At 43.8% G+C, this 25,018-nt stretch overlaps 1 protein-coding gene across 2 annotated transcripts in view; it reads left to right on the forward strand.

The window, feature by feature from the left end:
* The window catches only part of LOC131938731 (protein dimmed), a 61,635-nt gene that overhangs the window by 18,663 nt on the left and 17,954 nt on the right, over window positions 1–25,018 (forward strand). For both annotated transcript variants that reach the window (XM_059296869.1, XM_059296870.1), the window contains one exon: window positions 16,423–16,571. The gene's annotated coding sequence lies outside the window, so the exon portion shown is untranslated. The remainder of the gene's footprint in view (window positions 1–16,422; window positions 16,572–25,018) is intronic.

Below are 25,018 nucleotides of genomic sequence, written 5' to 3' on the forward strand. Positions count from 1 at the left end.
CCAAATAGTACCCCCCCCCTCCCAACCCATCTTCCACCATTTAGCACAATCTAATAATAGCCCCCTCCCCCCCTACCCCTTACATCCGTTTACCCTGTAACACAACCTAATAGTGACGTCATGTATGGATCACGTGCTACTTAAAGTCGTTGTATCCACATCAAAGGTGGCTGATCTGACAAGCTCAAAAAACCAGCTAGTCTCGCCTGATGTTTGTGAATTAGCATAACAAACCGACATAACAAACTGAGATAAATAAAAGGAAAAAAAAACATTCGATAAAATTGTTGGGAGGGAGATAACAAAAAAAAAATTGTATAACCGAAGGAATACCCGGCCACATTTCATAATTAATTATTTTCCTCGTGTAATCATTTCATCTATCTCCTTATCATAGCTTCACCCCCACATCTCCTGACCCCCACATCTCCTGACCCCCACATCTGCTGACCCCCACATCACATGACCCCCACATCTCCTGACCCCCACATCTCCTGACCCTCAAATCTCCTGACCCCCACATTACTTGAACCTCACATCACATGACCCCCACATCTTCTGACCCCCACATCTCTTGACCCTCAAATCTCCTGACCCCCACATCTCTTGACCCTCAAATCTCCTGACCCCCACATCTCCTGACCCCCACATCTCCTGACCCCCACATCTCCTGACCCCCACATCTCCTGACCCCCACATCTCCTGACCCCCACATTACCTGACTTCCACATCTCCTGACTTCCACATCTCCTGACCCCCACATCTGCTGACCCCCACATCTGCTGACCCCCACATCTCCTGACCCCCACATCTCCTGACCCTCACATCTGCTGACCCCCACATCTCTTGACCCCCACATCTCCTGACCCTCACATCTGCTGACCCCCACATCTCTTGACCCTCACATCTGCTGACCCCCACATCTCCTGACCCTCACATCTGCTGACCCCCACATCTCTTGACCCTCACATCTGCTGACCCCCACATCTCCTGACCCCCACATCACCTGACCCTCACATTTGTCCCTCACAACTCCTGACCCTCACACTGACCCCCACATTTGTCCCACACATGTTCTTACCACAGCTCGCTGCCTGTCATCTAGAAAGACAAACTCGCCTATTCATCCATCTTATCGTATCACGCCAATCACGTGGGTTCTAATCCCTCGTTTGACAAGATTAACGACAAGATTAACGACAAGATTAACCACAAGAAAACTCAACCGATTCAGCATTAAATCAAGCATGTCTAGATAACCATTGAACCGTGACGGTCAGACACAGATATCATCTGCTGTCAACATTTTATCATCTTTGTCTGACTTTGTGTTGTTTTAAGACTTCCTTCACGTCTTCTGAATTTGTGATAACAACGTCACGAGTTGACCCTTGAGCGAACTCTATTGTTTGCACAATTTCACCATGGTAACCAATATAATTTATTACTATACCATCTGACAAAGAGACCTTTTCGAACTGTTGTGATGTTATACTGGAGACAGCTACAACCAACAGCAGTAGAATACAATTTGTAATACACCACCGAGTCTACTTGACATCCGACTATTAATTATTGAGAAAGCTCTCGATTTAAACCGTCTAAACTTACATGTGGGAAGAAAAAAAAAACTGAGATTAGCCTCACTCCATTTACGGGATTAATCAGGTAAGGAGATACTTTCACCCTCCGGGAAGATCCCTCCCCCTCCACCCCACCCCACCTCGGATGTGTCTGCGGGGCAAATGTGTCGGGAATTTCTACAGGAAGCTATCTATAATGTAGACACATGTGTAATGTAGACACATGTGTAATGTAGACACATGTGTAATGTAGACACATCTGTAATGTAGACACATGTGTAATGTAGACACATCTGTAATGCAGACACATACATTTGTAAGATATACAAATGTGTTAGATATAAACGTGTAATTGTTTACGTTTTAAATCAACTCACTAATTTGACCAATATACTGATTTGACCAACTCACTAATTTGACCAACTAACTAATTTGACCAATACTGATTTGAACAATATGCTAACCATTCTATTTTACATCTACACAGACGCTACACAGCTATACCACCCACTACACAGACGCTACACAGCTATACCACACTCTACACAGACACTACACAGCTATACCACCCACTACACAGACGCTACACAGCTATACCACCCACTACACAGACGCTACACAGCTATACCACCCACTACACAGACGCTACACAGCTATACTACACTCTACACAGACACTACACAGCTATACCACCCTCTACACAGACACTACACAGCTATACCACCCTCTACACAGACACTACACAGCTATACCACACTCTACACACGCACCAAATAACTGCACTGTTTCGCCTTTGAATTATTGACTTTAAAACATTTTTATCAGGAATTTTTTATTTCGTTCGAAATTAAACTTTCCTTCATATATTTTTTACAAATTATTTTCATTTTGAAATTAAAACTGGCCAGATTTTTTACTTCCTTTTTCTTTTGGCCAGAGTGGCTTTTTTCTTTTTTGAAACAATCACGATGTTAACGGGTTGTCTTTATTGAACCGCGAGGGGGGGGGGGGGGGGGAGAAGTATCTGATAATTAGTTCGAATTTCATGCATGAATTAAATTAACTTGAAATTAACATGAAAGTAGGAAACCGCGAGGTCGAAGCTTTTCATACAAAATGTTGCTTTACAAAAAATGTTTGGTGGGTTAATAGTGAGGTGGGAGGTGGGGGGGGGGGGGGGTGATACAATAAACTATTATTTGACTTTATTATGGCTGAGTCCACTCAGTGTTTCTTCCAGACTTTTTTCTCCGGGGGGGCACTTGAAATTTTCGGGGGGGCGGTAGACTTTCTTCGGGGGGGGGGGGGGGGGGGCGGACACTGTTAAAAATATATATTTTTCTATATAAATTATATAAATTTCATTTCGTTCGGGGGGACGGTAAAAAATTTTCGGGGGGGGGGGGGGGGGCTTCGCCCCGCCGAAGAGATGCCTGGAAGAAACTCTGGTCCACTGAGACCTAGATATTACGAACACGTTTCACCTCAAGATTCTAATTAAAAGAACTGTTTTGAAGGCGAACGTCCGGGAAGGACGCCATACCCGAGCAATTAAATTTATCTGTTGATCACGGTCGATAGATCACACTTCTGCTTCACACTGAACTAATTTCTGTGACGTCAGACGTGATGGAGCGTGATCTCTACCCCCCCCCCCCCCCCCAATATTTTATTAGTTTCTGTGGCAACATGTGGTCCTGTGTACATTGTGGAACATCTATTGTTAGTTTAATGACCAGGCGCTCTGTAAGATTTATATAAAATATAATATCTACCGACGTCTAGGAAGGCATTGAATCTAGCTGAGACTGTATTTTATATTGGGATAATCTTTTGATGCGGAAATGTTAATAACTTGTTGCCTGATGGTTGCTAGGTTGTCAGATCTTGGTAGCCTGATGGTTGGCATATAGTAAACGGGTTGGAAAATCATAATATTAAGTATTCGATTTCTGATCACGAATACAAGAGAGCCATTTCATCAGCAGCTAGGTCCCCATTTAATCATCAACAAGATGTCCATCCATATAACGCCTCATAGATAAGAAGATGTCCACATAATGCCGCAGAGATAACAAGATGTCCATTCAAACAGTTATCATCTTGACAGGACAATAACTTGACATCTAAATGGACTCGTGCACACATCACGTGACAGATGGAGTGGTCCATTGATTTTTTTCATGTAGGGGTGACAGGTGTTGGAAAAAATATTGCTGACGGTTAAAGATAAGAGGTAATTGCGTGGTGGGCCAAATGGCTAAACTATTGCTGTGATATGGCTAAAATATTGCTGTGATATGGTTAAAATATTGTTGTGATATGGCTAAAATATTGCTGTGATATGGCTAAAATATTGCTGTGATGTGGCTAAAATATTGCTGTGATATGGTTAAAATATTGTTGTGATATGGCTAAAATATTGCTGTGATATGGCTAAAATATTGCTGTGATATGGCTAAAATATTGCTGTGATATGGCTAAAATATTGATGTAATATGGCTAAAATATTGCTGTGATTTGGCTAAAATATTGCTTTGATATGGCTAAAATATTGCTGTGATATGGCTAAAATATTGATGTATTATGGCTAAAATATTGATGTAATATGGCTAAAATATTGCTGTGATATGGCTAAAATATTGCTGTGATATAGCTAAAATATTGCTGCGAGATGGCTACATATTGCTGTGATACGGCTAAAATATTGCAGAGATATTGCTGAAATATTGCTGGGAAAATTATTTTACTCACACATAAGTAAATACACATCGTATTGTACACAGACGTCACTAAACATCGTCTTAAACATACATATACGTCTAGATATATCGTATTGAAAACGTCAAGACAGATATTATGCATACACAGACGTCACAACATATCCTGCTGTAAATGTTGGTAACGATATACGTTCATCAATAAAACATATGACACAGGCTACCATAGCCTAACGTATATCTCTAGGTATCAAATTTTGTCTTGATACTCGAAGTTTGATGATAGACACTTATCACATCTCACGTGCTGTGTTTTGTACAAGATGTCACATGAAGGTAACCAGACACGGAAACATCTCAGCCATCTATACCTACACATCCCAGGACATCATATCGTGTTTCTAAAGACCTAATTAATTAAAACTTCTCAATCAGCTGTGTTAATTGAATATTTTTCCCTCGCTGCTAATTACGCCCAGCACTTGACCTAGATTATGGACGCCCATGCCCGTTACTAAGCTGTTACTAAAATTGATTTTTGATTGACCTATTGATCGGATGTAAACAACTATGTGTGAACACCCTCTACAGGTGAGGGATGTAGCCCCCCAAAGTGCTGCAGTCGACAGACATCAATTGTGTTGTATCATTCGACAGACATCAATTGTGTTGTTTAATTGGACAGACATCAGTTGTGTTGTATCAATCTCCACCCTCTCCCATTCTCCACCCTCTCCCAAGCTCCACCCTCTCCCAAGATCCACCCTCTCCCAAGCTCCACCCTCGCCCAAGCTCCACCCTCTCCCATTATCCCCCCTCTCCCAAGCTCCATCCTCTACTCTCTTCCCCCTTCCTCCACATTCTCTCGCTCTCCACATCCACCCCCATGCCCCTACCTCCACAATTTCTATCTCCACCACCCCTATACCCATGCCTGCACAACCGCCATGCCTCTACCCCCCTCCATCCCCATGACCCTACATCCACCCCTCCCCCCCCCCCATGAAGCCCCCCACTACCCATCTCCACACCAGTCCGCTATACTTCCACACATCATCAGCAACACTGAAGTTATATTTGTGTTCTATTACTTTCAGAAGACCCCTGTAAACATCAGCAACACTGCAGTTATATTTGTGTTCTATTACTTTCAGAAGACCCCTGTAAACATAAGCAAAACACGCACATCTTTTAAATAACAAACTCTCCTGTTTAAAATATGTCGCAAATCTTGTCGCCTTACGTCATAGGTCACAGGTCACCTTTTCGACAACAACCCCCCCCCTGTCCGACCTCTGACCTCCGTGAGTTGAATGGAAACGCTACACCTGTTTATCTGCATACACATCTGACACTGGTACTGACCAGCTAGGCCACAGATAAGACACAGCGCTTCTCTCTCATTGGTTATCTTTCCTTTCTTATAACACCGGTTGTCTTTTCCTGAATACGCGATACGTCCTGAGTTCGAATACTGACCATGCTCCGTCCCCCCCCCCCCCCCCACCCACGTTATCCAAAGATACCGGCACGTAACTTGATGTGTCAGCAACGCTGTACTTGATCTAGAATGTACTGTTGTCCTATTGGTCTCTACAAAGTACTCAACCGATGGATGTAAGTAACAAAATACTAGATAAGGCATTTCAACTCTCAGTGGCGTAGGCAGGACTTTGCCATGAATTTCCATTATATATATATATATATATATATATATATATATATATATATATATATATATATATATATATATATATATATATATATACATAGTTGTATATACATATATACAAGTTTGATCTACACATTTACACAGCACTGGCTCCTGCGCATATCTAGTTGACATACGCATCCAATTTAGCGCCCGCATGAAGTCATGACACGCAGCTATGGCTGACTACAGCTGCATTAACATAAGCGCTAAACGCCACACTTTCTACAGGGGTTGCTCCTAGCTAGTTATAGCAAGGTGCCAGATAGAAGCTTGAACACAGGGGTCGTTGTAAAACACAGGGGTTTTTGTAACATAAACACGGGGGTCATTGTAAAACACAGGGGTCTTTGTAACATAAACACAAGGGTCTTTGTAACATAAACACAAGGGTCTTTGTAACATAAACACAAGGGTCTTTGTAACATAAACACAGCGGTCTTTGCACTCTTAGCATCATAAACACATGGATCTTTGCATCATAAACGCATAGATCTTTGCAACATAAACACATGGAACTTTGTAACACAAAAACATGGATCTATGCAACATAAAGACATAGATCTTTGTAACATAAACACATGGAACTTAGTAGCATAAACACATGGATATTTGCAATATAAACACAGGGGTCTTTAAAACATCAATACAGCGCTCCATGCAAAATAAACTCGGTGCTCACGTATTAATCATATTCTTTATTAATTTTATCGTGTATGTTTTCAATCAAATCAACGTAAATAAATGATTGTGTATTTTTATATGTAGGACTGTGTAAGCGTGTGTTGCACATAATTATAAATATGTCAGTTGCAAGACCTAGTCATTAAGTGCACGCTAAAACAGCGAGGATTATCTTTTCTAGAAGAAACCAAAACACCTGTTTCTTGCTTGTCTCGAGGTCGCGATAGTTCTTTTGTCACTGACTGGAAAAAAAGTCACGGAAAGAAAGTTACATTTCTTGCTAGGATAAATACTCACAGGTACAAAGTCACGGAAAGAAAGTCACATTTCTTGCTAGGATAAATACTCACAGGTACAAAGTCACGGAAAGAAAGTCACATTTCTTGCTAGGATAAATACTCACAGGTACAAAGTCACGGAAAGAAAGTCACATTTCTTGCTAGGATAATACTCACAGGTACAAAGTCACGGAAAGAAAGTCACATTTCTTGCTAGGATAAATACTCACAGGTACAAAGTCACGGAAATAAAGTCACAGTTCTTGCTAGGAAAACAAGTCAGAGTAAAAAGTAAAAAATAAATAAATCAAGTTACCGGAAAAATGTCAGCAAAAAAATAGATAAATAAATAAATATAAATGGCAGAATAGAAGTGATAAAAATGTGAAATATCGATTAACTCATTGATAATTGTAAAACCCGAGCTTCAGTAAATGTGTAGTTTATTTAATTCTCGAATTAAAAGCTTTATAAACTGTATCAACATTCGGATTTATTATAATAATCTGCTTCTCAACGGGTAAATATTCCCTCAGAATTTCCATAAGAACATTGAATACAGTTAAATATGCATTTAAGCTATCGGTACAAAAATATTTTTATGATATGTAAACAAATTATCTCGTTTGTATTTAGCTGAAGTCCATCCACATCTAGCAAGGTCAACATCGTCCTTCTTACCGTGTCGGCTTTTGCCTTGTTCATGGCGTGGTAAATGTAGGCAGTAAACTTTGTTGACATATTTTTGCGATCGATTGGGGCCAGCAAATTATCATCCAATTTCACGCGAATTCTAAGTTAGTATTAAAATACAGGATGAATATTAGCTGACTTGAATACAAACAAAAATAATTTAATTAGCTAATAAATAATCAAAACCAGTACTAGTTTGTCATAACATGTACAATCCTCTGTCAACAGCATAGCTAATTTATCAGGATTTGTGCTTATCTCTGTCAATATCATAGCTAATTTATCAGGATTTGTGCACACCACTGTCAATATCATAGCTAATTTATCAGGATTTGTGCCTAGCACTGTCAATATCATAGGTACTATGTCGGGATGTATGTTTTAATAGAACTTCCCCGTTTAGCATGTCAGGTCATAGATAGAATTTGAGAACCATTACTCTAGAGTTAAGTGATATTGGGAACTGTTAGCCTAGAGTTGAGTGATATTTACCGGAAGTTTCACAAACATTTCTTGTACGTCAGAGGGCTAAATATTTAAGAAAAAAATAAATTATCCTGTAATTATTTCCTCGCTGACTTTAAATGATGCAGTGGACCGGCTGCTCTTGTCATTACCTTGTGCACCTGTAGTGTGCTTTAAAATATCATCAATCAATCAAATATATATATATATGTATATATATATATATATATATATATATATATATATATATATATATATATATATATATATATATATATATATATAGGGGGCGAAATTTGAACAGAGATGGGTTTAGATTACACAGGGTCATGCTACAGAAAAAGGAGTACAATGCAATCAATAGCAGGTGTGTTAGTTGTGGCAGCTGTCATTGTGTTGTGTTCAACAGTTTAATCGAGTACTCAGCATGCAGCTGTTGGTTCACACTTGCGGGTCTCAAACTACTGCTCGCCATCACACATCATCTCTTGCTACCACCATCTGGACCACCATCACACATCATCTCTTGCTACCACCATCACACATCATCTCTTGCCACCACCATCACACATTATCTCTTGCCACCACCATCACACATCATCTCTTGCTACCACCATCACACATCATCTCTTGCTACCACCATCACACATCATCTCTTGCTACCACCATCACACATCATCTGTTGCCACCACCATCACACATCATCTCTTGCTACCACCATCACACATCATCTCTTGCTACCACCATCACACATCATCTCCTGCCACCATCACACATTATCTCTTGCCACCACCATCACACATCATCTCCTGCTACCACCATCTGGACCACCATCACACATCATCTCTTGCCACCATCACACATCATCTCTTGCTACCACCATCTGGACCACCATCACACATCATCTCTTGCTACCACCATCTGGACCACCATCACACATCATCTCTTGCCACCATCACACATCATCTCCTGCCACCACCATCACACATCATCTCTTGCTACCACTATCTGGACCACCATCACACATCATCTCCTGCCACCATCACACATCATCTGTTGCTACCACCATCACACATCATCTGTTGCTACCACCATCACACATCATCTGTTGCTACCACCATCACACATCATCTCCTGCCACCATCACACATCATCTGTTGCTACCACCATCACACATCATCTCCTGCCACCATCACACATCATCTGTTGCTACCACCATCACACATCATCTCCTGCCACCACCACCACACATCATCTCCTGCCACCATCACACATCATCTCTTGCTACCACCATCACACATCATCTCCTGCCACCATCACACATCATCGCTTGCTACCACCATCACACATCATCTCTTGCTACCACCATCACACATCATCTCCTGCCACCATCACACATCATCGCTTGCCACCACCATCACACATCATCTCCTGCTACCACCATCACACATCATCTCCTGCCACCACCATCACACATCATCTCCTGCCACCATCACACATCATCTCTTGCTACCACCATCACACATCATCTCCTGCCACCATCACACATCATCGCTTGCCACCACCATCACACATCATCTCCTGCTACCACCATCACACATCATCTCTTGCCACCACCATCACACATCATCGCTTGCTACCACCATCACACATCATCTCTTGCTACCACCATCACACATCATCGCTTGCTACCACCATCACACATCATCTCCTGCCACCATCACACATCATCTGTTGCTGCCACCATCACACATCATCTCTTGCTACCACCATCACACATCATCTGTTGCTACCACCATCACACATCATCTCCTGCCACCACCATCACACATCATCTCCCGCCACCACCATCACACATCATCTCCTGCCACCATCACACATCATCTCTTGCTACCACCATCACACATCATCTCTTGCTACCACCATCACACATCATCGCTTGCTACCACCATCACACATCATCTCCTGCCACCATCACACATCATCTGTTGCTGCCACCATCACACATCATCTCTTGCTACCACCATCACACATCATCTGTTGCTACCACCATCACACATCATCTCCTGCCACCACCATCACACATCATCTCCTGCCACCATCACACATCATCTCTTGCTACCACCATCACACATCATCTCCTGCCACCATCACACATCATCTCTTGCCACCACCATCACACATCATCGCTTGCTACCACCATCACACATCATCTCTTGCTACCACCATCACACATCATCGCTTGCTACCACCATCACACATCATCTCCTGCCACCATCACACATCATCTGTTGCTGCCACCATCACACATCATCTCTTGCTACCACCATCACACATCATCTGTTGCTACCACCATCACACATCATCTCCTGCCACCACCATCACACATCATCTCCCGCCACCACCATCACACATCATCTCCTACCACCATCACACATCATCTCCTGCCACCACCATCACACATCATCTCCTGCCACCAACATCACACATCATCGCTTGCTACCACCATCACACATCATCTCCTGCCACCATCACACATCATCTGTTGCTGCCACCATCACACATCATCTCTTGCTACCACCATCACACATCATCTGTTGCTACCACCATCACACATCATCTCCTGCCACCATCACACATCATCTCCTGCCACCACCATCACACATCATCTCTTGCTACCACCATCACACATCATCTCCTGCCACCATCACACATCATCTGTTGCCACCACCATCACACATCATCTCCTGCCACCATCACACATCATCTGTTGCCACCACCATCACACATCATCTCCTGCCACCACTATCTGGACCACCATCACACATCATCTCCTGCCACCACCATCACACATCATCTCTTGTTACCACCATCACACATCATCTCCTGCCACCAACATCACACATCATCTCTTGCTACCAACATCACACATCATCTCTTGCCACCACCATCACACATCATCTCCTGCTACCACCATCACACATCATCTCTTGTTACCACCATCACACATCATCTCCTGCCACCAACATCACACATCATCTCTTGCTACCAACATCACACATCATCTCCTGCCACCACCATCACACATCATCTCTTGCTACCACCATCACACATCATCCCCTGCCACCACCACCAGTTGCATGACCTCAGGTCCACCAACCTGAGACTCACCCACGCTCTGTGCTAGAAGACTGGAGCAGGGAACCGGTCATCCATAACATGGAGCTGATACACTTAAATACTGTCCGTCAAATTGTCAGACACCGTCTGTCACATCTTCTGTCACACTTTCTATCATAAAGTCTAATACAAAGTCTGTCGCAAAGTCTGTCACAAAGTCTGTCACAAAGTCTGTCACAAAGTCTGTCACAAAGTCTGTCACAAAGTCTGTCACAATGTCTGTCACAATGCCTGTCACAAAGTTTGTGAAATGTTCAGCTGTTTGCCTCCCTATGAAGATATCTATGACTGAAATGTTCATTTTTTCTCTGATCATGTAATCTAGCTGGTTTATTTAAAATTTATAAGCTATGTTGGGAAATAAAATCGATACCGTTTAATTAACTCGCTACTGCACTAAAAAAATATTCGGGTTTCATGATATTGTATAGTCTAGATAACTTTGTCAACGCCCCACCTTACTTTTTCAATGTACCACATTATTTTGTCAATATCTCACCTCACTTTGTTAACATACCACGTTACTTTGCCAATGCCTATAATGATTATCCCATGCCCCATACAAATGTTTATATTTTCCCACTTGACTCAATGCCCGACATGACTTTGTACTGGGCTTAAACTGACGTTGTCCCATTATTCTGATACTGCTCCACACGACTTCGATACTGCTCCACACGACTTCGATACTGCTCCACACGACTTCGATACTGCCCCACATGAACTCGATACTGCTCCACATGACCTCGATACTGCCCCACATGACTTCAATCCTGCACTACACATCGATACTGCTCAACACGACTTCGATACTGCTCCACAAGACTTCGATACTGCTCCACACGACCTCGATACTGCTCCACATGACCTCAATACTGCTCCACATGACTTCGATACTGCTCCACACGACTTCGATACTGCTCCACATGACTTCGATACTGCTCCACACGACATCGATACTGCTCCACATAACTTCGATACTGCTCCACACGACTTCGATCTGCTCCACGTTGCCACGATACTGCCCTCCATGACTTTGGTAATGCCCTAAATGACTTCGATAATAGCCCACAGGACTTTGATATTACCTCCAGAATAACTTGACACACACATCTTTACACGATACAAGAGCGGAAACAACAACGTGTTAAAAATGTATTAAAAAAACGTTTTAATAACAAGCTTTTATGTACAAATGCACTAAAAAGGAGAAAAAAATAAATGTTTAAAAAAATATATATATATAATACACTATTTAAATAATTATTAAGAAAAGCATGGGTCACTATATTATATATTGGATACTAATTTCAGCATTTTCGTTACTAATTCATAAATAAACCGGGAGTGATCTCCCTAAACTTTCTCGAATATTCTTATATAAAATAACAGGGGATGGAAACTCGGGCTATAGACATGATTTTTAATCCATTTTAAATACTTAAAGCTTTACAAATAGAATAAAATCTCGTAGACAAATTAATTGCACACCAAGTGAACGCCAAATAAAAAAGCGCATAATAGTGCGCAATATTATTAGTACTTTTAAAATTTACATTAGTTTTTTGAGAAATCGGAAGTAGCGTAAAGTACTACTTCCAGTCAACGGAAATTACTCCAAATTTAACAGAAGATAGAGAATTAGATTTTTTACTTACATGTGAAATTTCATTTATCTATCTGAAATAGTACTCAAGTTATAGGCTTTTGAAAAATTCAAAGTAGGAAAAGTACCACTTCCGGTTATCGGAAATCGCTCAAAAGTTCATACGGATCTACGATTTTGATAAAATACTTATATATGAAATTTCATCAACCTAGCTATAACGGCACTCAAGTTATCGTGTTTACACACGGACAGACAGACAGACAGACAGACAGACAGACAGACAGACACACAGACATACGGACAAGATTGCAAAATTATGTTTTTCCGTATCAGTGAGGTGTAAAACGTCGAGATTTGTAAAAATCTCGATTTTTTTTTTGTGCACCATTACAAGACTTTCTTTATACTTCGTATATACGAGAAAGTAAAAATTAGGCATTCAATTAAGTAAAATTTAATCTCATTTGCATTTTCTTCAAGTCTTGACCCACGTGCCGAATTTCGGATGAATTAGTCGGTCAGAAGTGCAAGAAATTTTGCTCTTTCGTTTCGATCTAAGACGACAGACTGATTGACGACAGATAGACTGACGACGGTCAGAGGAATTAAGTTAAAATAAAAGCTTGTGAAAATAAAAGTACCTATATACAAGTTGTCATGCCGCCATTATATCACATTAAACCTGCTACATGTGACTTGGTCGTCACGCCGCCATTATATCACATTAAACCTGCTACAAGCATGCGACTGGGGGTCGTCACGCCGCCACTATATCACATTAAACCTGCCACAAGCATGGAGTTGTTAAATGACGACACCCGTCAATAGAGTTCTCCTCCCCTTGTTCCGCTTGAGTGACGCTGCTGTGCACTGTACACAAGCAACGATGTGTGACACGAACAGATTTTGTCACGAATTTAACGGTGTCCCACGTGACTTCCGAGTTGTGTAACCCCCCCCCCCCCCCACACACACCCACTTTTCTCCCATCACTTAAGACTATTGATAACGGAGATTACTAGAAACTGAAGCCCTTTGAGTTTAAGGATTTGACTGTAAATTCAGATGGTGCAGTAGAGTTTTATATGTGTCTAGTAGCTTGACCAGCCGCTCTGTAATGACGCATTAAATAGGATGGACCAGTCCAATTACAAAGGTCGGGGTTAGCAGGGTGGGTCAGTTCAAGTAGAAAGGTCGGAACCTAACTAGAAAAAAAACCAGTTCAAACTTTTTTCTTGTTTCAATTATTTTTGACTACACTTGGTCAGCTTTTTGTGTCCCTGAGACTGTCTCACCTCCTGTCAATGAGACTGTCTCACCTCTTGTCCCTGAGACTGTCTCACCTCCTGTGTCACTGAGACTGTCTCACCTCCTGTGTCACTGAGACTGTCTCACCTCCTGTGTCCCTGAGACTGTCTCACCTCCTGAGTCCCTGGGACTGTCTCACCTCCTGTCCCTGAGACTGTCTCACCTCTTGTCCCTGAGACTGTCTCACCTCCTGTGTCACTGAGACTGTCTCACCTCCTGTGTCCCTGAGACTGTCTCACCTCCTGAGTCCCTGGGACTGTCTCACCTCCTGTCCCTTAGACTGTCTCACCTCCTGTGTCCCTGAGACTGTCTCACCTCCTGTCTCTGAGACTGTCTCACCTCCTGTCCCTGAGACTGTCTCACCTCCTGAGACTGTCTCACCTCCTGTCCCTGAGACTGTCTCACCTCCTGTGTCCCTGAGACTGTCTCACCTCCTGTCCCTGAGACTGTCTCACCTCCTGTGTCCCTGAGACTGTCTCTCCTCCTGTCCCTGGCACTGTCTCACCTCCTGTCCCTGAGACTGTCTCACCTCCTGTCCCTGAGACTGTCTCACCTCCTGTGTCCCTGAGACTGTCTCTCCTCCTGTCCCTGGCACTGTCTCACCTCCTGTCCCTGAGACTGTCTCACCTCCTGTCCCTGAGACTGTCTCACCTCCTGAGACTGTCTCACCTCCTGTCCCTGGCACTGTCTCACCTCCTGTCCCTGGCACTGTCTCACCTCCTGTCCCTGAGACTGTCTCACCTCCTGAGACTGTCTCTCCTCCTGTCCCTGGCACTGTCTCACCTCCTGTCCCTGAGACTGTCTCACCTCCTGTCCCTGGCACTGTCTCACCTCCTGTCCCTGAGACTGTCTCACCTCCTGTGTCCCTGAGACTGTCTCACCTCCTGTCCCTGAGACTGTCTCACCTCCTGTGTCCCTGAGACTGTCTCTCCTCCTGTCCCTGGCACTGTCTCACCTCCTGTCCCTGAGACTGTCTCACCTCCTGTCCCTGGCACTGTCTCACCTCCTGTCCCTGAGACTGTCTCTCCTCCTGTCCCTGGCACTGTCTCACCTCCTGTCCCTGAGACTGTCTCTCCTCCTGTCCCTGGCACTGTCTCACCTCCTGTCCCTGAGACTGTCTCACCTCCTGTCCCTGAGACTGTCTCACCTCCTGTCCCTGGCACTGTCTCACCTCCTGTCCCTGAGACTGTCTCACCTCCTGTCCCTGAGACTGTCTCACCTCCTGTCCCTGGCACTGTCTCACCTCCTGTCCCTGAGACTGTCTCACCTCCTGTGTCCCTGAGACTGTCTCACCTCCTGTCCCTGGCACTGTCTCACCTCCTGTCCCTGAGACTGTCTCACCTCCTGTCCCTGAGACTGTCTCACCCCCTGTGTTCCTGTGTCTCACCTCCTGTGTCCCTGAGACTGTCTCACCTCCTGTGTCCCTGAGACTGTCTCACCTCCTGTGGTCTGGATATGAGTGATCAGACAGGAACTGTTCAGCTTGAAACATTTTTCTTGTGGTCACAGGGGAGAGAACAGCTTGCGTATCAGGAACAGCAACTCCATTTGTCTTCATTACCTCCATTTTCATTCATACAACTTTTTCCCATAGGCAATGTACATTACACTAATGTAAATGTACTATTAAATCATAAGTTAATGTACAACATTAAAAAAAATCGTCGGAAAGTATTACAAAAAATTCCTCGTGTGGATGTATCACAAAAAAACTGTGTGAATGTATTGGAAAAGTCAGTGTGAATATATTCCAACAGCCGCCATCTTTGATCACTCAATAGAATCTGACTTCTTGTGTTACCACAATCGTTGTCTATTTAAATGATCCATTACCCAAAGTAATCTAACTCGTTTTACGATCACCCCCGCGCTACACCACTAATGTACTACACAGAACAAAAATAAACGTTTAGATCAGTTGCGTTTTTCGAGGTATCACCTTTGACACGTATCTGACCGAATGTAGAGCAGTGTTCTATTTATAGAAGTCATCACGTCACGATGATTTGGGCTGCCTTGAAGGAAACAGAAAATGAAGACACGATCCGCCAGCTATCTTGTAGAAATCAGGTTACTTTTTAATGATGTAGGCTGCGGATCTGTCACTGCTCCTAACATGGACCTGGTGGTTGTAATCATGTCTTGAAAGTTGGCGTCTGCTCATTGACTTTATTCTGTTGTTTGCCTGCAGATTCAAGAATGCAAGAGGTGACCCTCAGGGACGGTTAAGCTGACCACGTGACTCCAAGTTAGGGTCAGGCTGATCACGTGACACAGAGTTAAGCTGACCACGACTGAGATTAGAACCTACATCACGTCCTCCGTCATACAGTATTAGAGGTGAGTCTTTTATTTATATACACAGGGCGAATTTAAGACCGGGCCCACATTGTGGTCCTAGCCGTAGCTAAAATTGTGGTCCTAGCCATAGCCCACATCGTGGTCCTAGCCCTAGCCGACATTGTGGTCCTATGTGGTTTAGCCTAGTCCACAACGCAATTCAATATATATATATATATATATATATATATATATATATATATATATATATATATATATATATATATATATATATATATATATATATATATATATATATATATATATGTGTGTGTGTGTGTGTGTGTGGCTATATCGAGCTTGAAACATCATCCGTGATGTCTCATTTACTCCCATTACCCATGAGTTTTGTGAAGAAGATACCACTACACCTGGATAAATATGCAAATATCAAGTCTTAACACAAACTAGGCCAGAGTGTGAGTGGGAGGGTGTTTGAACAGGGGGAAGGTGACATCAGGCCCGTAAACTAACGTACGCTAGTAACAGTGTGGCATCGGTCCCTTGAATCAACTTATGCTAACAGACAACATCTTATATGTTGCCAGCATCAATGTATCGATTCTAAAAGTAGCAGATTAAAAACAAACCGAACAGCTGAGTGAAGTGGATCCCTTGTTTTACCAGCTCAAGTTTTTTGTTGCCAGTTAAGAACCCCAACAGAGCTTCAATCATCTTTTATTTCGGTTGTAAAATGCTAAACAGCTGGTAAACATAAACGTGTGTGGGAACTGGGTCTCTGGTGGTCATTCTATTGTCATATGTCATTAGTGCCGTCATGTGAATATGTGCCATCATATGACATATGTCATAATATGACACTAGTGCCGTTATATCACACTGATCAGTGCCGTTATATTATATGTGTACCGTCATATGACACTAGTGTTGTCATATGACACTAACCAGTGCTGTTATATGCTAATTACTGACATGAAATCACACTGCCATCGAAGCTAACTAGCCTGTAAACAAACTTGCCGTCTATTATCTTAGCTTTGACTTTGTATGATTCTTTAATGAAGTTCAAAATGAGTTTTTTATTTTTTAAACTACGACATTTGTGCTGGGCACCTCATATAGCAGACACTGGTAGCTGGGCACCTCAAATAGCAGACACTAGTAGCTGGGCACCTCAAATAGCAGACACTAGTAGCTGGGCACCTCAAATAGCAGACACTAGTAGCTGGGCACCTCAAATAGCAGACACTAGTAGCTGGGCACCTCAAATAGCAGACACTGGTAGCTGGGCACCTCAAATAGCAGACACTAGTAGCTGGGCACCTCAAATAGCAGACACTAGTAGCTGGGCACCTCAAATAGCAGACACTAGTAGCTGGGCACCTCAAATAGCTGGGCACCTCATATAGCTGGGCACCTCATATAGCTGGGCACCTCATATAGCTGGGCACCTCATATAGCAGACACTAGTAGCTGGGCACCTCAAATAGCAGACACTAGTAGCTGGGCACCTCATATAGCTGGGCACCTCATATAGCTGGGCACCTCATATAGCTGGGCACTTCATATAGCAGACACTAGTAGCTGGGCACCTCATATAGCAGACACTAGTAGCTGGGCACCTCATATATCAGACACTAGTAGCTGGGCACCTCATATATCAGACACTAGTAGCTGGGCACCTCATATAGCAGACACTAGTAGCTGGGCACCTAATATAGCAGACACTAGTAGCTGGGCACCTCATATAGCTGACTCTAGTAGCTGGGCACCTCATATATCAGACACTAGTAGCTGGGCACCTCAAATAGCAGACACTAGTAGCTGGGCACCTCATATAGCAGACACTAGTAGCTGGGCACCTCATATATCAGACACTAGTAGCTGGGCACCTCATATAGCAGACACTGGTAGCTGGGCACCTCAAATAGCAGACACTAGTAGCTGGGCACCTTATATAGCTGACTCTAGTAGCTGGGCACCTCATATAGCTGACACTAGTAGCTGGGCACCTCATATAGCTGGGCACCTCATATAGCAGACACTAGTAGCTGGGCACCTCATATAGCTGGGCACCTCATATAGCAGACACTAGTAGCTGGGCACCTCATATAGCTGGGCACCTCATATAGCAGACACTAGTAGCTGGGCACCTCATATAGCAGACACTAGTAGCTGGGCACCTCATATAGCAGACACTAGTAGCTGGGCACCTCATATAGCTGGGCACCTCATATAGCAGACACTAGTAGCTGGGCACCTCATATAGCTGGGCACCTCATATAGCAGACACTAGTAGCTGGGCACCTCATATAGCAGACACTAGTAGCTGGGCACCTCATATAGCTGGGCACATCATATAGCTGGGCACCTCATATAGCTGGTCACCTCATATAGCAGACACTAGTAGCTGGGCACCTCATATAGCTGGGCACATCATATAGCTGGGCACCTCATATAGCTGGGCACCTCATATAGCAGACACTAGTAGCTGGGCACCTCATATAGCTGGGCACCTCATAAAGCTGGGCACCTCATATAGCTGGGCACCTCATATAGCTGGGCACCTCATATAGCAGACACTAGTAGCTGGGCACCTCATATAGCTGGGCACCTCATATAGCAGACACTAGTAGCTGGGCACCTCATATAGCAGACACTAGTAGCTGGGCACCTCATATAGCTGGGCACCTCATATAGCAGACATTAGTAGCTGGGCACCTCATATAGCAGACACTAGTAGCTGGGCACCTCATATAGCTGGGCACCTCATATAGCAGACACTAGTAGCTGGGCACCTCATATAGCAGACACTAGTAGCTGGGCACCTCATATAGCAGACACTAGTAGCTGGGCACCTCATATAGCAGACACTAGTAGCTGGGCAACTCATATAGCTGGGCACCTCATATAGCAGACACTAGTAGCTGGGCACCTCATATAGCAGACACTAGTAGCTGGGCACCTCATATAGCAGACACTAGTAGCTGGGCACCTCATATAGCTGGGCACCTCATATAGCTGGGCACCTCATATAGCTGGGCACATCATATAGCAGGCAACAAAATTCAGGTTTTTGTTAATTTTACATGTAGCAGACATCAAGTCATTATAAAAATGCCGCATTTAGCCGAAAAAAAATCAATGATTATTTAAATGCCACATTTGGCCAACATTACCCATAGTTTTTTGAACGTCACATTTGGCAGAAAAAAAAATCAAGTTATTATTTTAATGCCACATCTACAAGAATTAAAAAATTTTTTTTCACCATCTCCCTATATATTAAACACCGTCTACTTGAATCTTTACGCTGCCCACTAGTATATTAATACCATCGTTTTCTTTGATACATCCTCCTGCAGTACCAATGAGAAGTAACATTCTCGCGTCAAATATGCTTTATTTGAATAACAAAAACTAGAAAGACGGACTTGATTCCAGATAATTAGTATTAGCATATTCAACTTTTTTTTTAAAAGAGCGCCTGCCATTTATTTAAATCTCTTACGTCATACGTAGTTGACGTCATAAAAATTACTATTCATTGTCTATAGAGTGCTGGGGTTGACGCAACCTGTTTCACTCAACCCCCCCCCCCTCCACTCCTTTCCCACAACCTCTTAATAAATGAAGCCAATAACTCTCTTGTACATAGCACCACAGTAGCACCACACTAGGGTGCTTGTGACCTAACTAAGCACTGATTATGGTGTTTGTGACCTAACTAAGCACTGGTTGTGGTGTTTGTGACCTAACTAAGCACTGATTATGGTGTTTGTGACCTAACTAAGCACTAATTATGGTGTTTGTGACCTAACTAAGCACTGATTATGGTGTTTGTGACCTAACTAAGCACTGATTATAGTGTTTGACCTAACTAAGCACTGATTATGGTGTTTGTGACCTAACTAAGCACTGATTATGTATGCGACAAGTTCTAGACTAAAACAAATTTGACAAGAAACAATTTATTGCTATTTTATCTCACGCACTGGTTAAATATCTTCGTTGACAAATTTGACTGAATAAAATTTGCATAATATTAACGACCGTATTTTAATTGACCCAAATCTACCGTTTATTAGGGTGGGTGATAGATTCATAAAACGTAATGTAAATATATATTATGTAAATACATAAAATGTAAATAATGTTATACTTCATTTTTTTTCTCTCTTCAAGTTTTCCCCCTCTAGGATATAACTGTAATAATGGAGATATTGCTTTAGAGCAGGGGTCGGCAACCTGCGGCTCGCGAGCCGCATACGGCTCTTTTGATATCAAGATGCGGCTCTCCAGCTCCTTGCACAAATACTAATAATCTTAATAAAAAAATAAAATATTTGAAACGAGCCGGCCCGCGGCATAACATACGCCGCTATTTAGTTGTTTCTAATTTTCAATAATTCATAATTTGTGAATTCGACAGTACCAACGCTGACACTGAAAATATTTCTTTAAAACACTATAAGTAGCTCGTTAAGGACCATAACCCCCCCCCCTTCCTTCCCTCCCCCTCCTCCTCCCCCCCCCCTACGTTTAAAATCGTTGGCTCTGCTTGTAAACATTTAGAGTGAACACAGCTCACTAAAACCATGTAGGGGTGGGGAGGTAGGGAGAGCGTTTGCAGCTTGTTTTCTAACGGCTCGAAGAAGAGAATTATATATATAGATTAAAAAAAATGTTAGTGGCTCTTTAAAACCAGAGAAATTCTGAAAATTGTAACTTTTGGCTCTTCCGCTTCAAAAGGTTGCCGACCCCTGCTTTAGGGGATATTACCGGAGACATTTTACAATTTCTTCTGTTCCAGTAAGACACACAAAAGTATACGAATGCAATTGCACGTGCACATGCACTTACTCATAAACATATTTGATTATCCATAAATAATATGCATATATGTATGTGTGTGTGTAGTATGAAAAATATACATATTGCTATATGTGTACTCACATACCTACAGACACATGCCTGCAGTTTGACTAGTTCAGCATTTAATAGCTTACAGTTGACATTTTCCAATCAATCAATAAATGCTAACAGCCGGGTGATAAACTAGACGACCACTCTAGACCAGGGGTCGGCAACCTTTTGAAGCGGAAGAGCCAAAAGTTACAATTTTCAAAATGTCCCTGGTTTCAAAGAGCCACTAACGTATTTTTTTATTTCAAATATTTTATTTTATTCTTAAGATTATTAGTATTTGTTCAAGGAGCTGGAGAGCCGCATCTTGATATCAAAAGAGCCGCATGCGGCTCGCGAGCCGCAGGTTGCCGACCCCTGCTCTAGACGCATTCAATCTGGTCTTTTTTATAGACCAGGTCTTTTGTTAAGAGCAGGTCTTTTGCATAGGTCTTTTGTATAATCCAGGTCTTTTGTTTTTTATAATCAAGGTCATTTTATAGTCTAGGTCATTTTACATAGACTCATAGACTCATTATGGTCATAACGTTCTAGTGTCCCCATTGTTCTAGTGGCCCCATTGTTCTAGTGGCCCCATTGTTCTAGTGGCCCCATCGTTCTAGTGGCCCCATTGTTCTAGTGGCCCCATCGTTCTAGTGGCCCCATTGTTCTAGTGGCCCCATTGTTCTAGTGGCCACATTGTTCTAGTGGCCCCATTGTTCTAGTGGCCACATTGTTCTAGTGGCCCCATTGTTCTAGTGGCCACATTGTTCTAGTGGCCCCATCGTTCTAGTGGCCCCATTGTTCTAGTGGCCCCATTGTTCTAGTGGCCCCATTGTTCTAGTGGCCCCATTGTTCTAGTGGCCCCATTGTTCTAGTGGCACCATTGTTCTAGTGGCCCCATTGTTCTAGTGGCCACATTGTTCTAGTGGCCCCATTGTTCTAGTGGCCCCATTGTTCTAGTGGCCACATTGTTCTAGTGGCCCCATTGTTCTAGTGGCCACATTGTTCTAGTGGCCCCATTGTTCTAGTGGCCACATTGTTCTAGTGGCCCCATTGTTCTAGTGGCCACATTGTTCTAGTGGCCACATTGTTCTAGTGGCCCCATTGTTCTAGTGGCCCCATCATCCGCTGTGACCCCATTGTTCTAGTGGCCCCATTGTTCTAGTGGCCACATTGTTCTAGTGGCCACATTGTTCTAGTGGCCACATTGTTCTAGTGGCCCCATTGTTCTAGTGGCCACATTGTTCTAGTGGCCCCATCGTTCTAGTGGCCCCATTGTTCTAGTGGCCACATTGTTCTAGTGGCCACATTGTTCTAGTGGCCCCATCGTTCTAGTGGCCACATTGTTCTAGTGGCCCCATTGTTCTAGTGGCCCCATCATCCGCTGTGACCCCATTGTTCTAGTGGCCCCATTGTTCTAGTGGCCACATTGTTCTAGTGGCCCCATTGTTCTAGTGGCCACATTGTTCTAGTGGCCCCATTGTTCTAGTGGCCCCATTGTTCTATTGGCCCCATTGTTCTAGTGGCCACATTGTTCTAGTGGCCACATTGTTCTAGTGGCCCCATTGTTCTAGTGGCCCCATTGTTCTAGTGGCCACATTGTTCTAGTGGCCCCATTGTTTTAGTGGCCACATTGTTCTAGTGGCCCCATCGTTCTAGTGGCCCCATTGTTCTAGTGGCCCCATTGTTCTAGTGGCCACATTGTTCTAGTGGCCACATTGTTCTAGTGGCCACATTGTTCTAGTGGCCCCATCGTTCTAGTGGCCCCATTGTTCTAGTGGCCACATTGTTCTAGTGGCCCCATTGTTCTAGTGGCCACATTGTTCTAGTGACCCCATTGTTCTAGTGGCCACATTGTTCTAGTGGCCACATTGTTCTAGTGGCCACATTGTTCTAGTGGCCACATTGTTCTAGTGGCCCCATTGTTCTAGTGGCCCCATTGTTCTAGTGGCCACATTGTTCTAGTGGCCCCATTGTTCTAGTGGCCACATTGTTCTAGTGGCCACATTGTTCTAGTGGCCCCATTGTTCTAGTGGCCACATTGTTCTAGTGGCCCCATCGTTTTAGTGGCCCCATTGTTCTAGTGGCCCCATTGTTCTAGTGGCCCCATTGTTCTAGTGGCCCCATTGTTCTAGTGGCCCCATTGTTCTAGTGGCCCCATCGTTCTAGTGGCCCCATTGTTCTAGTGGCCTCATCGTTCTAGTGGCCCCATTGTTCTAGTGGCCCCATTGTTCTAGTGGCCACATCGTTCTAGTGGCCACATCGTTCTAGTGGCCACATTGTTCTAGTGGCCCCATCGTTCTAGTGGCCCCATTGTTCTAGTGGCCCCATTTTTCTAGTGGCCCCATTGTTCTAGTGGCCCCATTGTTCTAGTGGCCCCATTGTTCTAGTGGCCCCATCGTTCTAGTGGCCCCATTGTTCTAGTGGCCCCATTGTTCTAGTGGCCCCATCATCCGCTGTGACCCCATTGTTCTAGTGGCCACATTGTTCTAGTGGCCCCATTGTTCTAGTGGCCCCATTGTTCTAGTGGCCCCATTTTTCTAGTGGCCACATCGTTCTAGTGGCCACATTGTTCTAGTGGCCCCATTGTTCTAGTGGCCCCATTGTTCTAGTGGCCACATCGTTCTAGTGGCCACATTGTTCTAGTGGCCCCATCGTTCTAGTGGCCCCATTGTTCTAGTGGCCCCATTTTTCTAGTGGCCCCATCGTTCTAGTGGCCCCATTGTTCTAGTGGCCCCATCATCCGCTGTGACCCCATTGTTCTAGTGGCCACATTTTTCTAGTGGCCACATCGTTCTAGTGGCCACATTGTTCTAGTGGCCCCATTGTTCTAGTGGCCCCATTGTTCTAGTGGCCACATCGTTCTAGTGGCCACATTGTTCTAGTGGCCCCATCGTTCTAGTGGCCCCATTGTTCTAGTGGCCCCATCGTTCTAGTGGCCCCATTGTTCTAGTGGCCCCATTGTTCTAGTGGCCACATTGTTCTAGTGGCCACATTGTTCTAGTGGCCACATTGTTCTAGTGGCCCCATTGTTCTAGTGGCCACATTGTTCTAGTGGCCCCATTGTTCTAGTGGCCCCATTGTTCTAGTGGCCACATTGTTCTAGTGACCCCATTGTTCTAGTGGCCACATTGTTCTAGTGGCCACATTGTTCTAGTGGCCACATTGTTCTAGTGGCCACATTGTTCTAGTGGCCCCATTGTTCTAGTGGCCCCATTGTTCTAGTGGCCACATTGTTCTAGTGGCCCCATTGTTCTAGTGGCCACATTGTTCTAGTGGCCACATTGTTCTAGTGGCCCCATTGTTCTAGTGGCCACATTGTTCTAGTGGCCCCATCGTTTTAGTGGCCCCATTGTTCTAGTGGCCCCATTGTTCTAGTGGCCCCATTGTTCTAGTGGCCCCATTGTTCTAGTGGCCCCATTGTTCTAGTGGCCCCATCGTTCTGTGGCCCCATTGTTCTAGTGGCCTCATCGTTCTAGTGGCCCCATTGTTCTAGTGGCCCCATTGTTCTAGTGGCCACATCGTTCTAGTGGCCACATCGTTCTAGTGGCCCCATTGTTCTAGTGGCCCCATTGTTC

Source organism: Physella acuta, unplaced genomic scaffold, assembly GCF_028476545.2.
Source record: "Physella acuta isolate Inbredline_101_S28 unplaced genomic scaffold, ASM2847654v3 ptg000256l, whole genome shotgun sequence".
NCBI classification, from domain to species: Eukaryota; Metazoa; Mollusca; class Gastropoda; family Physidae; genus Physella; species Physella acuta.